The 16,117-nt window shown below is 47.1% G+C and overlaps 1 protein-coding gene across 2 annotated transcripts in view; it reads left to right on the top strand.

Moving 5' to 3' along the window:
• Nucleotides 1-1,254: 1,254 nt before the first annotated feature.
• FYN (FYN proto-oncogene, Src family tyrosine kinase) overlaps nucleotides 1,255-16,117 on the top strand; it is a 130,565-nt gene continuing 115,702 nt past the window's right edge. For both annotated transcript variants that reach the window (XM_048935532.1, XM_048935535.1), the window contains exon 1: nucleotides 1,255-1,483. The gene's annotated coding sequence lies outside the window, so the exon portion shown is untranslated. The remainder of the gene's footprint in view (nucleotides 1,484-16,117) is intronic.

Below are 16,117 nucleotides of genomic sequence, written 5' to 3'. Positions count from 1 at the left end.
GTGAGGGATGTGTTTAGTGGGCTGGTGAAGGCAGGTTGGGGTTGGACTAGATGATCTTAGTGGTCTTTTGTCACCTTAATGATTCTGTGATTCTATAATCAGATTTAAAATGAGAAATGATACAAGTGAAACTTCCCTTTGGAAATCCCATCCTCTCCAAATTTCTTATACGAATGAGTGGACAAATTCTGAGGGTCCTGAAGTGTTGTGATCAAGAATCACATACACAGATAACCATAACGGTTATTACAGAGACAGGTGAAACATTTATTGTTGTAATTACACAGTAAACATACAGATAGAAACAAGGTTACATTTGAACACATACAACTGCAATTTTATCAAGAAATCAGATTAACCAAGATGAAATGATTCTTTGGGTTAATTAGGAGCAGCCGAACGAAAACTGGGGAGCAGATACTCGTAAACCTTTTTATTGGACACATGTGTTACAGTTCTCTCTGCTATTTCGACTTGTTTCATTAGACTTCTCACTGTCTGCATCTGCATTTTGCACGTCTCTCCTGCTTTTGCTAAAGCCTAAAATACGACTCCTTCAGTGCTAAAGCAAAGCTGCCTTCCAGACCCCGGGAGATCGGTGGCGGCGAGATGTGCCGGTCTGCCAGACGGGAGCATCCGAGGTGACACGGGGCTGCGTTCCGAGAGCAGCCCGAGGCTGGAGCACCGAGGAATGCCGTTACCGCTGCGGACGGGGGGAACGCAGCGCGGGGCGGCCTTTCCCGCCTCCGGGCAGGGCGTGCCGCCGCTCGGGGACGGCACGGTGCGTTCCTGCTGCTTCCTTATAGCCCGCTAATGCCAATTGCGAGAATTAGGGATATTAAAGAAATGCCGTCTTTCACAAAGGCGTCATCTCCTTAAGGCTGTTCTCCCGTTCACGGCGGATTTCAGCCCGAGGAAACGTTCAGCACCCGCTCCCCTCACAGGCTCCGGACACCCCCCCCTCAGCACGGGCCGCTTTCCCTCCGCGCCATCTCACGCCTCGCCCCCGGTCTTTCCGCCGGCTCCCACCCGAGGCGGCCACCGTAGCCCCGAACCGGGGGGCGATGGCGGCGCGGCACTGCCCTCCCCACCCCGCCGAGCGGCAGCAGAGGCGCAGCCCCCCTCGCCCCGCCTCCCTCAGCCGCCATCCAATCAGAGCGGCGGCGGCTGCCGGCCGCGCTTCGCCACAGGCCGACGGCGCTGCCAATCTGGGGCCGCCCCCGCGGTGGGGCGCGGCGGGCGGGAGGGCGGGGGGAGGCAGCGGCGGCGGCGGCGGCTCGGAGCGGTGGCGGCGCTGCGGTTGCGCCATCTGTCAGCAGCCGCGCGGGGAGCTCAGCGCAGCTCAGTCAGCGCAGAGCGGGAGGCAGCGCCCGTGGCAGCCCCGCGCCCTGCTGGAGCTGTGCCCGCCGGCGGTGCGCAGCGGAGGGCCACCGGCGAGAGAGACGAGGAGATGTGAGAGCCGGCCCCGCGCTGCGCCGCACAGGTACCGCGGGGCCGAGCCACCGCCCGGGGGAGGCGGGGATGCGGGGGGGAGATGCCGCGGCGCGGTCGCCTCCTTTGTGCAGCCGAGCGGTGGGGTTGCTGTGGGGCTCCCCCCCGGTTACCGGGACTGTCCTCCTCCCCCTCCCTCCCCCCCGTACCCTGTGCTGGGGCTCGGTCGGCCACAAAGGGCTCTTTCAGTGCTGTGCAGCGCCGGGGGCGGGGGATGGCGGCTGTCCCCCCCTCCCCGGCACCGGGAGCGCGGAGATCCGCCGTGCTCCTGCCGCTGCTGGGCCCGGCGCGGGGGGCGGCGGTGAGGCGGTGCCGGAGGAGGACGGCAGCCGCCCCCGTCGTCCTCCGCCCATCGCGCGGCCGCGGTGCGAGTGGCGGGAGCGGAGCGGGCGCGCGGAAGGCATCCCGGTGCCTGCGGGACCGTGCCGTGCTCCTCCGTGCGTGGCTCCCGCATCCCGCCTCGCTGCAGCCCCGCCGCTGCCCTGTAGCGCTTCCCCGCGTCTCCTCCCTACGCGCGCGTCGCGGCCGGGTGTTTTTTTCCCCTGATATCCTTTCCGCCGGTGACCGCAGCTCAGAGAGGGAAGGAAAAAAAAAAAAAAAAAAAGAAAAAAGGTGAGGATCTGCCTGTTTATATGTCGTAGAGGAAACGTTCTCGCTGTCTCATCTCCCCGAGCAGCCAGGCGTAGGACGTTGCTGGCTCCAGACCCGGCGCAGGGGAGCGGTGAGCGGGAGCCGTGCGTGGCTTCGTGTCCAGCCCTGCGCTCATCCTGCGGCTCCCGCTGGCCTCACCCGGGCCCCGCTGGTGGCTGCGTGCTGCCCGCCACTCCCTCGCTGGGTGACAGGCGTCAGACAAAGTTCTGGAGTGAACAAAGGGAGCCAAAAGAAAAATATCGGAGCAGGGAGAGAAGGAAATGAACCTGATCTTTGGTGATAGCAACTTCAACCATAGCTTGGTCCAGGGGGAAACCGTGTGGGATGAGAAGCCGCTCGTTGGTCACATTTCAGATTGAGTGTTTGGTCTGTGTCCCTATAATGGAAGAAGGTTCCCATGCCCCCCAGTGACAGCAGTCAGCATGCTGCTGTCTGTGCTCAGGTAACTGGCAACATGCAGTGAATGTCAGCAGGTCTGTGGCTTTTTTGCGGTTTCTTAAGAATCTCAAGGAAGTGAGAAGGACTTTGTGATCCTTTTTTTTTCTTCCCAAACTGAAACTGATGAAAGTTATAATAATTCCTTCAAGATCTGTGTGCTGCTGGTAGTAGATGGCACACTTCCTTTCCTTTGTTGAAACTTTTGGATGATTCTTATAGGGTTTGCCTGCAGGCCTGCTTCTTTTCCACCTCTAATAGCTGGGCGCCTCATCTGAGTGGCTCATCTTTGGCAAAAGTAAGAATTTCCCAGCTGAGGCTGTCTAATGGTAAGCTGCTGGCTTTGGTGTTTTGTGGTTTGTGCTTCAGGCACATTGTTCCAGCTACCTGCTGGCAGAAGGTATAGTGGCATGAAATATCAGTTCAGTGCAAAGCCCTGGGCAGGCTTCTCTCAAAGTTGTTTTGATGAGGGCTAAATACCTGTCTCCAGTGAGTGATAAACAATTTTGGTGTGTGGATGTGGTCCTCAGTGTAAGGCAGAAATGATGAAGGTGGCACAGAAAACTTGCTAACTATTTTTGTTTTAAGTATCTTTAAAAGTTTGGTCCAATTCACAAATTTCTGTTCTGTGTGAGTAAAGTAAGGCATTGTTGAGGAGCAGTGTTACTTCTGAGGTGCTACAGGATTTGCCTGAATAGCACTATCTAAAAATCCATGGGTACAATTCTGAATAGCTGCTTAACTGAATATACCCACCCGGACATAAGATAGACTGAGGTGGATTTCTGGTGTGGTAAAGTTGTGGTGAGGCTGGTGAAAACTGTCCCCTGCCTTCATGACAATGTAACAGCTTGATCTGATGCATCTACAATATCATGTATTTGATTACATTGAAGAATACTTGGAGTAGTTTGCCCTTTTTATGCTTCCTTCTGCTACTTAGCCAGTAGTACTTACTTTGCTGCCTTCCCATAGTAGAGGGAGAGAAGGTGCTGCATGCTTGTATTTTCCCTTATTCACATGCTCTCTCTCAGGTGCACGTTAATATTTGATCCAAACTTGTATGGTACAGATCTGCTGGAGTCAGTCTGGGTGATATTTGAATGTATAATGATGGAGTTCATTTCTGACATGGCCAATGCTTTGTAATTTACTCTATGGGCAGGTCTGCCTTGACAGCGTGTGTTGGCAAAGTGGCTGTGTTTCAGAGGAAGAAAATGAATGACTCTTTACCCCCTTCCTACCCCTGCAGCTCCCACGCAAGTCTCCTCACAAGTAATTTCAACCCATTACTCTCCAGACAGGACTTTAACCAGACAAATCTAATTCACCCGAGCATCTCATTGAAATCTGGCAATTAGGGACTCCTTTGGTGACAGAAGGCCTACAGATCTGTGTAGTGCAAGTCAGCAATTCACTTCAAGTGAAATCCCCAAAAGGATTCATGTGCTTCAGCATGGAGCATCATGAGCTGCGCTGCAAGGGTGTTTGCAAGCCCTAAGTAAAGGACGTAGGTGCTGGCTCTGCAGTGCTGAGCGTTGTGCTCACACCTCTGTGCTGAGGAGGTGCTGTCCAGGCCACCACAAACAGAATGTGAGTTGTTTGAGTGCCTCTGAGAAATGTCCCTGGCTCCTGGAGGGAAGCAGGCCCTCGGTCTGAGGGGGGTAAAGCTGAGTCCGTCTGTGGGAGATGTCCCCAGGCTGTGGTGCCAGAGACCAACTTGGCCTCACAGTGATCTGCAGCTGAGGAGAAGTGCCCCGTTGTTCTCCCTACTACTGGCTGTGGGAAAACAATGACATCTTATACAGAATCTTCAGAACTTTCCTTCACTTGGAGTAGGGACAAAAGCCAACAATATCATTACTTTCACCGAAGGAAACGAAGAAATAAAATGACTTCCAGTCAACCAGAACCATGTCACTGTGTCTTGCTTCTGACTGTTTGGAATTGAAATAAAGGCTTACAACTCCAAGAATGTGGATCTGAAATAAAGGCTTACAACAAGTATGGGGATATACTTGAGGTAAAATAAACCTGTGACGGTTTGGCTTTTTATTGAAGATTCCAATTAAGTATAAAGTGATTAACAATTACGGGTTGATAGAACATATCATTGCAGAAAATGACCGTCAGACTTTTCCTCACTAGTTCTGCTTTTCATATACCATGCATCTGTGTGAATATTTTTCACCTGAAAAAGCCATCCAAAGGCTAGCCTTGCAGTACTGGCTGAATTCAATCAGATAGCTTGAGTGTAGAAAGCTTTTCAGCAGAAGAGGTGACAAAAAGGGAATCTTACACTCATCGGGCTTCCCAAAACACATCTTCCTTTTGATGCCAAAGGCATTCCAACCTGAATAGCACTTCTGCGATGTGGTGAGAAGTTACCGCAGGCTTTCTAGCTCAGCCTCTGCCAATTCCAGGAAGTCTTGTGCATGTCGAGGTTTCTCGTTGTTCTACACTGTAATTTTGTAGAGCATCTGTGAGTAATAAATCCTACTTGAGTAAGCCAGTAGCCTGGATTAGCACAAATGAGTTGGTGTTCTCCACATTTCAACACAGTGTCACATAATGAGCTACAGAAGGCAGCTTGATATGACAGCGATTTGGTGGGAACACAGGAGGTTGCCCCTCTGCGTATGTATTTTGATCACTTTATTTCTATGGCTTTTTGGTGTAGTATAGGATTGAAAGTGTTATTGCCAGCTAGTGCTCACCCTGTTGGGCATTATTTTGGTAGGTGCTAGGCAGAGAGGTTAAGCAGGGTATGACTGTGAAAAATAATATTAATACCCTTAAAAAAAGCAGAACCCCCCCACACAACTTTTGTGCTTTGTGAGAAGTCTCATGACTGAATGGTAATGACTGTGTCTGGTGGTTCCCAGTATCCTTCTATTATTTTGGTTGTTGGCTTTTTAAAAAACAACTGTTGAAGCTTCAACATTCATTCAAAGCCCATTTAATGTGTTTGTGGAGACCTTGCAACCCCTCTTCCTGCAGAACAGCCTGTGTGTGTGGAAGAGCACCTTGTGTGACTTTGATCTTTGACTCGCAGCTGTAGTGCTTAGAAAAGAGGCAGCAGGGAAGTCTTCCAGGCATGACTTTGGACCATCGTGCCATCCCTTATCTTGGCTTCTGGTAGTGGTGAGCAGCCCCCGGCCCGCAGCAGCACTCGCGCACCTCTCTTTGCTCTTGTGCAAACTTTCATGTTTGCCTCAGCGAAAGCCGTAGCTATCTCTGTATCAACCAACATCCTGCGACTCTCAGGCCTGCCATAACTGCAAAAAAAAATTACATCAGAAGCTTGTCTGCTACTTTTAAACTTCTGGGTTTGTATCACTTCCTCATATAGGTACTGTATTTTTTCTTTCTTCCTCCTCCTAGGATAACTAATTAAGGCTGGATGTGGCTCTGGACAGCCTGATCTAGTTGATGACCCTGCACTTGGCAAGGTGGTTGAAACTAGATGTTCGTTGTGGTCCTTTTCAATCCAGGCCATTCTATGAACTTCATTCCATACCTTATGCCTCAGAGTAGACCAGATGATAGCCCTGTTTGGAGGTGAATCCTATAACCAGCTGCTTTGCCCCAGGGAGGGAAGCAGGGCTAAAAGAAAGCAGCTCTATCCTCTTTGAAGTGAGGAGTGTTTGTTTGTTACTGTGGCTGGGTTTTTCTTTACAGGGAAGAGGGAAGCCTCTTGCTAGAAAGCAGTGATGCATTTTTTCCAGGAAAAGTGCTGCTGTACATCTTGGAATGAAAACCTGTATTTTCTGAGTCGAAGCTTGGGCTTTTATGTCTTAAACTATATATAAATGATCTGTATTTATTTTTGGTGGTGAGGTTAATGGTGTTTTTGTATGGTTTTCTTTAACGGAGAAGGTAATGACTTCTTGTGTGGTTTTTAGATCTCCCCCAAGTTTGGTAAGACTTCTCTCCACAGGCCAGCAAAAAATGTCACTTCTGTCACCTCTCTGCCTTCCTGGAAAGTAAATGAAAACTCCTACAGTTCTTCCTGGAGTCTGGATGTGAAGTGCGTAATAGATGAAAAAAATTCTGCCCACTGTCATTTTGGGCAGCTCTTGAATTAGTGATTTCTGTAAGAGAGCCTGTTCTCAAATTCATTTTGCTGCTTCTACTCCTTAGGGTGGGAAACCAAACAGTCCTTTCAATTGCCCACCCTCTGGTACCATTCATAATTTTCACATAGAGCTTCAGCTGAATATGCAGTCCTTTTATTCCAAGCATTATATTCTCCAGGTGTCTTTGAATGATTGGTGACCTTCTGTTCATGTGACCTGATACTCTGGGACCAGCAAGGGGAAACTGGGTTTTGATTTTTCTCATCAGCCTGTAATTCACGTAAGGTCAGTGTAGTGAAGCTGCAAATTGAAGTTCAACTCTCAGTGTCATAGTCTGTATACTCTCAGAAACACGCATAGCCTTGGCTTTGGTTTCTTGTTGTCCGCCTCCCTGAAAGTTTCTCTTTTGTAGGAAATGCAACGAACCCAAATGTTGCCTGACGATGCAACATTGTGAAGGAAATGTCTTTCACATGCCAAGGTCAAAAATTACATTGTGTTTAGTGGGAGTGGGAGACGAGCACTGACCGTCTTTCTTGCTTAGGGCAGTGTTACTGACACGCTTAAAAACTGCAGAACTTGTTGTCCTAATGTTCAAGCAGGGTTGCCAAAATTGAACAAATACGGCTGGGGACAGAGTGCGTAAGGAAGGCTGTGTACCTCTTCCTCCTGCTCAGTCATTGTAGGCGGAACAGCGACAGCATTGATGGGCTTGCACTGCCTGATGCTTGATATTCAGAGCAATTTGCTGCCGCTCCTGTAAAAGGTTAAAAACCATTTTTTCTTCTCCAGGCTTTTTTCAGTTGTGGGCTTCCAGTGTGATTCAGTGATTTCTTCAAGGGTGAGGTGACCTTGTCTTTGCTCTGGCGTGTTTTCAGCAAGTGTTAATTTGGACTGTTGTAAGGTTAGGCTGGTTGGGATTTTGTTGCTGTTTGTCTGTTAGTTTGGGCTCTTTTGTTTTGTTTGTTTTTCTCTCCCATGCAAAATAATTAATTCTGCTGTATGAAGCTGGCTGTATGACTATCAATGTTAAACAAGCTGGCAAAATCTTGTTTCTGTGGTCAACTCTTATGATTTGCCATGTAAGTGTGTGCCTTGCTAAAACCAGTGGTTGTCCTGATGGAGTCGATGTGGCACAACAGGACGGTGCTGAGAATTATCTGGAGCTGAATGTGGAGGGTGGATCAGAAAAGCATCGTTTTCTTTGTATGTCCTTGGGTCAGGTTGGATGCACCTCCACAGCACCATGCAGTGATGAACAGAATTTGTCATTGGATGAAGTTGGGGTATCCCCAGCAGTCCAGGAGGAGAATCATTCTGACATGCCTGCTCCATATCCAGGGCAGAGATTTATTGGTAAATACGGTCAGTGTGTCTGCACAGCACGCTCTTGGGCTAGAGAGGCTGCACTTTACTTTTTTGAACATCAGAAAAGTAGAGACGTGACCTGGAATAGTGTATTAGTGGATAAATGTGAACTTTCCCAGTATCAAAGACTATCCAAGCTAGCTTTTTAAAAAATTACTTCTAACTCTGTTCATTTTTATGTTATCTGCCTCACTGAAGAAGAGCGGTTCTATTCCTAGGGAGCTCCATCTATAACAGCTACCCACAAGCTTTGAAATGACACGGTGCTGCAATTGTAAGCAGTGGTTGTTTTCAGGGAAGATTTCTTTTTTGGGTTTTGTTGTATTTTGTGTTGATTGGGTGTGGGTGGGTTTTTTTGTTTGTTTTTTGTTATTTTGTGGGTTTGGTTTTTCTTGTAAGAATGTGTGGACTAGCCATTCCAATCATAGTGCCATCAGAGTGGCAGAGTGATGTGTGGATCCTCATCTTATGAATGAGGGCTGACCTGATTTAGAATGCTTGCTGTCTCAGATTTGAAGTGCTGATATATTTCTATGGATTTCTTAGATGTTAACACCTTCTTCCAAAAGAGAAATATTGCACTGAACTGTCTGTTGGAAGAAAGCGTTAACAAAAGAGAAATATCACAGATCTTGAGAGAATTCAGGTAAAAACAACTCTACAAGTGAAATAATACCTGTATTTGCTAATAAGGTAGTGTCCCTAAGCTGCAATAATACTTTTTTCCTTAATTGGCAGCGTGTTGCCACTGAGTTATAACTTCTGAGAAAATATCTTGAACGTGTTAGTCAAACCACACCATGGAGATTTGCTTCATGATTGTTGGTGTGGGAACTTTGCTAACCTGTGTACATCATGACAAGTATGTAGCTTTGTACTCTTATACTCTGAACGTACAAAGACCTGGAATTACATTTTTTGCTATTTTTTTCTTCTTGCAATCATACTGTAACAATTTCTACTCTGTATCTGAGCTCTCTCTAGAGCTAACAGACTTCTCTTTTAAAACTACTTTTTAATGGTCCTTCTAGCTTATCTGAGAAGAGCTACTCTTCCTTTAGAAATTCAATCACAAAAGAACTGAGGTATGAGGGGATTTCTAGAAATCATCTCCTTTCCCAGAACAGGGCTAACCTCAAAGCTGGAATCTATGTAGAAGCAGGGGTCTCACACGGTTGGGTTTTGGGTGCTTCTGAGGATGGGGATCGCACAACCTGTGGCCAACGTGTTCAAGTATGTGATCCCTCATGATGAATGTCACTTTCCTTACTATCCAGCATCAGCACCCCTTACTGCCATTTGATTCTGCTGCACTTTTCCAGCCACTTCTCCTGTTCCACCCACCAGCTGTCTGCAGGGAGGTGCTTCCCACTCCACAGCCTTCTTTTTTCAAACTGCACATAATTCTCTCCGTCTCTTCTTCTTGTACATCAAATGATGCAGGATCCTGGTGGCTATCTGCTGGACTTGCTGCAGTATGTCAACCTTTCTCTTCCCAGCATACTGAAAACAGATCGGGCCCTCCAGATGAGATCTCACAACTGCTGTATACAGGGGAATAACTACTGCTTCCACCTGCTGGTGAACTACATGGCTTATTCTGAGCCAAATTTTCAGCTGCTGTCACATCTCCCTTGCAGGGGAGCCATATCACTAGTGCTTGTAGGCTTCTTTTTACCTCAGAGGAAGCTGGAACCAAGACAGGGCTTTGCTAAAGTGAAATGAAGCAGATAATCCAACCAGTGTTTACATACTCAGGACTGTAATGTTTTCCATTTCCCTGTAGTGAGGTTTTGCACCAGACTTTCATGCTGCATGCAACAGTATAACCTGAAGCAATGAGATGGTATCACAGCGATTGTTTTAGTAAAGCAGCAAGGAAAATGCACTGGAAACAGTACGTGCAAACTGTGTGCATTTGTGGGTTGTTTTTTTTTTCCTGGCAGCACCTTACTTATTAGCCAAGCTACCTACTTTAATGTTCATAACAAATATGAGCCCTAGATGAGCAGATGTGCCACCTGAACAAGCCTCATGAGAGCTGGGGCCCAATCACTCCTGCTTAAGATTGTGGTACACCCAGAACGGCTTTTTTCCCACTGGGCTCTTGGGACCTGAGCATTGCTTGTTGTGCTGTTACTGGTGACTGAAGAACCTGTCACTAACTAGGCTCTGTACTTTTTGAAGGTTTCATCTTAATGCACTTACATGTGCATTTTCTCAGAGGAAAAATAAAAAGAAAAGGTAGAGCAGTTGGAATACCAGTGAAACCCATGACCACTAGCAAACTCGTGTGTGGGATTTGTTCTACAGTTGCTCTTTCTTCAAGGTGTGTGTGTGGCTCACATCACTTAGCGCAGTTTTCCTCATACCACAGTGTACAACAGCAGATGAAGGCGTGAACTTTCCTAAAAGCTGTGGTGACTTCAATTTATGGCCTGCTGATAGAGGAGTGGAGGGACACTGACTGCTGCTCCCAGCTGGGGCTGAGTAGTGAGAGAGAGGGTGGGCTGGATGCTTGCTGTGCCTTGTGGAGCTGCCCAGCATCCTGGGGCAACTGGAAGTCATAAAAACCCAGCAAGTGCAAAAGGAATCAGCAGTAGTGTGAAGTGTGAGCTGGGAAAGTGGACAAGAGAGGGAAATTGTCAGACTTACTTTTGTTTTTCTTTAATATTTTTCTCCATTGTGGAACTTCTGTCAAGGTCTTCATTTCTATTCTTGCTGGTGCCATTGCTGTGATTTTCCTTTGGGTACTCTTGCTAGCTCCATAGAGCTAGCCACTGACTGTGGCAGTTGAGCCCCTCACATAGGACATGAACTTGTTGGAGCAAGTCCAGAGGAGGGCCACAAAGATGATCAGAGGGTTGGAGCACCTGTCCTATGAAGACAGGCGGAGGGAGCTGGGCTCGTTCAGCCTGGAGAGTAGAAAGCTCTGGGAAGCCCTTACAGTGGCCTTCCAGTACCTAAAGAGGTCTACTGAAAAGGCTTTTTACAAAGGGGTGTGTAGTGATAGGACAAGGGAGAATGGTGGTAAACTAACAGAGGGGAAATTTACATTAGAGATTTCAGGTGGAATTCCTTACTAGCAGTGAGGCATTGGCACAAGCTGCTTGGAGAAGCTGTGGTGCCCCATCCCTGGAGGCGCTCCAAGTCAGGTTGGAGGGGGCCCTGGGCAGCTGAGCTTGGGGGGTGGCAGTTCTGCCACAGCAGGGAATTGGGGCTGGTTGGGCTCTGAGGCCCCTTCCTACCCAAACTGTTCTGTGATTCTTTTTTGAAGGTCTTTTTGCTCTTTACTTGCTTATAGCAATCTGTTCCTGTGCCTGTTTACCTCAGTCTTCCCCGTCACTCACCTTCCTTTCCTCAGATCACCTGGTCTCCCACACCAATATGCTGTTTATCCTTAAGCTAATAGTTGCTCAGAATGCTCTGATCTTAATGCCACAAAACTGCTTATATTCACAGCAATTAAGAAATAAAAAGGCAGATTATTTTTTTGCCCCGCCTCAGAGAATTAGTTGTATGTTTTCAGCCTGTGCAATTGTCACTGTAGGTTACACTGAATAGAACTCAGAGGTGACTAAGAAGCCCTTTTTGGTACAGAAATGGACTCTACTTGCAATTGCTCGTTCAGGATAACTGGACATCCTTGTGCAGCAGAGTAACAGCATGAGATAGCCATACATCAAAGTGAGGCTCACTACCAAACCGGTCCTTCTGATGTGGTGAAATGCAAAGTATTGCCTGCTGGCTTTAATAACTGGCTCCTCAGAAACATGGATGCTCCCCAGAATGCATGGGCAGTACTGAAGGATGGCTTTGTGACCTCGGTGGCTGCTCAGGTGGGGCTGGCTCTCTCTGGAAGGTGTCTGCTCTTTCCAGAATTGAAAAGCCATTTGTGTTTATTTGCTCACTTTCAGTTAGAAATTAGGGCAGCTTTGTGCCATATGTAAAGCTCCCGTGGGGGAGATGCTGAGAGTTTAAGGAATTTCAGATTTTTGTTCCAATTTTGACTTAATTCACATGAAAAGCTCAAGGGCTTTCTGGTGTTCAGTGGCAGCTTGAGTAAAATAGTTTCAGTGGGAAGATGAGGGGGACGTATATCAGCTTGTAGCTAATATTTGTTTAAATGGGTTATGCAAAATAATTTAGGATATTGTTAGCAAACTGGAGAAGTCACAAGATGTCCCTCTTTGATGAGTATAAATTATATTATTTTGGTAGAAACTCTCAGAGATAGAGACACAGCACCAAGCATGGGAGGTTAACACCTCCTCTAGATGACTCCAGCACCTTCAGTCTCCTACATCTTGTCCCCAAACGCTCATTTGGGTAATGGTAGGCCTGGAACCTGGTGCTACCAACCCTATTGAATATTTCAGTGGCTTTGGAGAAGAGGGAGGACAGGCCGGAGCTGGGAACTTCCCAAGGCTGTAGCTGGGAATGCTGCAGGGAACATGGCTCAGGGGCAGCTGATGGGTGGGGGGAGCTGCAATCGAGGATCCTTTCCTGTGGAGTAAATATGTTTGTACTTGTGTTAACACCTTGCAATTAAGTCTGAGATATTCAAATCATGTTGGAGCTAGGTTCACCCAGTGTGACTCAGGTATTGTTCATATATGCCTGATATATGCATTTTCACTGCGCTGTCTGCAAGATGAGTTGTTAGAGTTGATCTGCAGCTAATATATGCTGTTGGGAAACTGCTGGTATGCCGACTGGTGTAAAAGAGGCTGATCCTAAAGATATTCCCAGTCTTTTTCTTTTGTTAATGTTGGCAGATGTTTCCAAGCAATACACTGGCTTCTTTGTATACATTTTTTTAATCTCTTAAAAGAGAAATAAGATAAAATAAATAAATAAAAGCAAAGGTCTCTATAAAAGGAGTGGCAAGAGCTGGTGTGTTACTCATATGAGGCACTTGAGGCCATCCCGATGCACTGTTCAGAAGGAATAAGTAATTTAAAACTGCTTTCTCTCCTCTGTTTTGCAATTGTTATAGCGATGTCAGCATTGCCCTAGTAGACAAATTCTCCAGACTCCCTCCTTCCCAGTGCCACACCTTTCTCAAGTTGTGCACCTCTTCCAGAACAGCCAACCTTGGGCTGGTCAAGTAACTTGCTGACTGCATGCAATGCGTATGAACAAAAATGTCAGAAACGTTCCTTCTATGCTATAGATATGAGTCAGAATATTTATTTTTTTCCCATCATCTCAGGACATTATTCTCTGACAAGCTTGTTGTGGCTTTCTACTTGAAATGAGGCCTCATAGTTTTTGTTTCTAAGTGCATCTTGACTGCTGTTTGAGTTGGCCCTTTGCTTCCTCTGAGTCTTTCTTGTAGTGATTTCCCAGTGTCAGTCTTGTCAAGAATTACTTCTTAGCACCTGGGAACCAATTATCACATCACCTGAAGCTTTTTTGTTGCCTTATTTGATGAAGAGCTCTAACCTGCAGTCTCCCATCACTCCTGCTGTAAAGTGAAACCACGCATTACAGTTGACCTTACATTGCAGAATTGCCATTCAACCCCTTGGAGCAGGCTTTTTGGGCAGCAGCAGGCTGTTTTCACAGGTGGTTGTTTTAGGAGAGGCAGGTAAGCAGAGGAGGTCTCTTCCTCAAGGGGCTGTTGGGTTTGGAGCGTTTGAATATCAGGCTATCAAGTGCTGCCATAGCAAATCAGTACATGGAATGGCTTGGGTTGGAAGGACCTCAAGGATCACGAATATCCAACTCCCCTGCCTCATGGAGGGCCATTAACATTTAACACTAGACAAGGCTGCTCAGAGCCCCATCCAACCAGGTCCTGCGCACCTCCAGGGACAGAGCATCCACAACCTCTATGGGCATCTGTTCCAGCACCTCACCACTCTCTTGGTAAAGAAAGGTTTTGCTTGATTGGCCATGGCAATTTTCTGTCTTCGTTGGGATGTCAGGAGATGTGGAAGGAAAGAGTAGATGAGAAAGAAGGCTGAGGGATCCCAGAGGGCCAGGTGGTGAGGGCCGGGGGCAGGGAAGGGATGCAACTGTAGGAAGCGAAACTTAATTGGCTCAAACTTGTTTTTTAAATGCAGTGACCCCTATTTCTGAAGAAACACAATTTGTAAAGGCAGAATTTTTGTCACCAGACATCTCTGTCAGTCTTTTATAGAATAGGTGAAGGGTTATATATACTTTTAAATACAAGCAGACAAAACCAGAAGCTGCTTCAGTTGGTGATGCTCGGTGAAGGGTTTCAAAAGCCTACAACCATTTTGCCTTGTAGGCATACCCAGCACCCTCAGCAGCTTGTTCTACCAGCCGGCTGCAGCATTTTAGTGATGGGAATTGAAGGCATCTGTGTCTGAGTAATGTTCCTATTGAAGTCTGTCAGAAAATTGGTCGACTTGTGTGTAACCGGAAATAATGTCTTAGTAAGTTTAAATTCATGTGGTTAATAGGCAGAATATGTCAAGCTAATTTTCTATCTCTTCTTTCTAGGAAGAGGGATTTTTTAACATCCTTAAAAGTCAGATTTCATTTGTCTTTCATTCCTTCCTGGAAGTCTTCCTGGACCCCTGCAGGGCTTGCCTGCCTGATTTCAGTGATGACTGTGGGTGCTGCTTAGCATAGGAGGGAGCTGGGACGGGACACAGAGGAAAGGCAAAACATTTCCTTTCTGTTTTCAGGCTGAGTTTTCTCTCTCTGTCTCTTAATCTGGCAGTTTTGACCATGGTCAGCCCTTTCCTCTGGAGGCATCAGGCTTCTGATCTTTCCTGTTTGTTCCGCATTTTCAGCAGCAGCAAAGGTGCCTCTCATCCAGCCCTGTGAGCGTGCTGCTTTTATAATAGAATAAATGCAGCTTCCAAGAAGGAGGAAGGAAGGAGGAGTAGGGGCAAAGGAAGGAAACTATTGCTGCAATTGTGTTTGGGTGGGAAACTTGGTAGTTTTTAGAGACTCTTGTTAAACGTGGGATGATTTGTCAGTTTTGTTACCAACTCTGATTTGTTTTTATCTTTTATAGAGGTAGCTTCATTGAGTAGTTCTCATGGAGTAGGGCTGAACAAATGATGTCATCATGGCTCAGTGTGGTATCCGCTAGAGGTACAGTGAAGGTGGAGGCAGTAGCGCTCTTCCCTGCAGAGCTCTGAGTTGGACCTTTGTAGTTGCACCACGCTTCATGCTGGTTTTACACTGGTGTTGCTCACAGCAGGCTGTGATGGAGAGGAAAGAATGTGTCTGCCCCTCACAGGCTGCTCATGATCTGGAAGCCAGCTCAGAGCAGAGTGCTAGCCCTGCTCTTGATGAAAATGGTAATGGGTTGTCCATCCTCCTGCAGTTCAGTTCTTTGAGCTCTGAGGCTCATGTGGGCACCCTGACAACTGCAGGTACCTCTGATGTGGACAGGGATAACCTGCCCTCGCTGTTAGGGGGATGATAGCACTCTAAGCAGTGGCTGCTCACAGCTCCCATCTGGCAAAACCTGTTATTTTCTTCCTGGTTGTTTTCACCTGAACAGGTCTAGAAGAAGGAAATCTGCATTCAGTCATTTGTTTTTATAATCTCTTCTGTGTTACATGTTTGTGTGGGCTGCTAGTACATGTCCAGAACAGATCATTTCACAGCTACTGCAAAGTCAAGAACCTGTCTCTGCAATTGCTCTACTGCTTTTTAAGAGAGACATGCTGTGCTCATAGCAAAAGTGAGTGAAGAGCCACTCCTAAAAGTACCAATAACCTACTGCTTCTGTAAGAGAAATCATTTTTCCTAAGTACCAGTATGGCAGAGAGGCTAATAATTGTCTTTATTGCCAGCTTACTTACAAACACGTGCAGAGGTTTCTGTCTGTTGTCAGAGCATGTGCATGGGCAGTGTGCAGCAATGGGAGCTCAAGAGGGAGGGGTGCCTGCCCATAATCTCCACCAAGCATCTCACTTGTCTCTTCTCAGTGTCTGTACCCAGTACTGCCATAACACTTGTGTATTTAAGTCAGCATTGTCTCAGGCTGCATCTTAAGCCACAAAGCACACAAGCATGTTGAAATTAGGGCGGGTGGGTACAAAGCAAGCTTTCCTGCATCTTGCTTTACTTAGGATTGCATGTTGGAAACTTAGGAT

This window comes from Lagopus muta, chromosome 2 (genome assembly GCF_023343835.1).
Source record: "Lagopus muta isolate bLagMut1 chromosome 2, bLagMut1 primary, whole genome shotgun sequence".
In the NCBI taxonomy this organism is placed as follows: domain Eukaryota; kingdom Metazoa; phylum Chordata; class Aves; order Galliformes; family Phasianidae; genus Lagopus; species Lagopus muta.
This window is presented reverse-complemented; position numbering and strand designations above follow the sequence as displayed.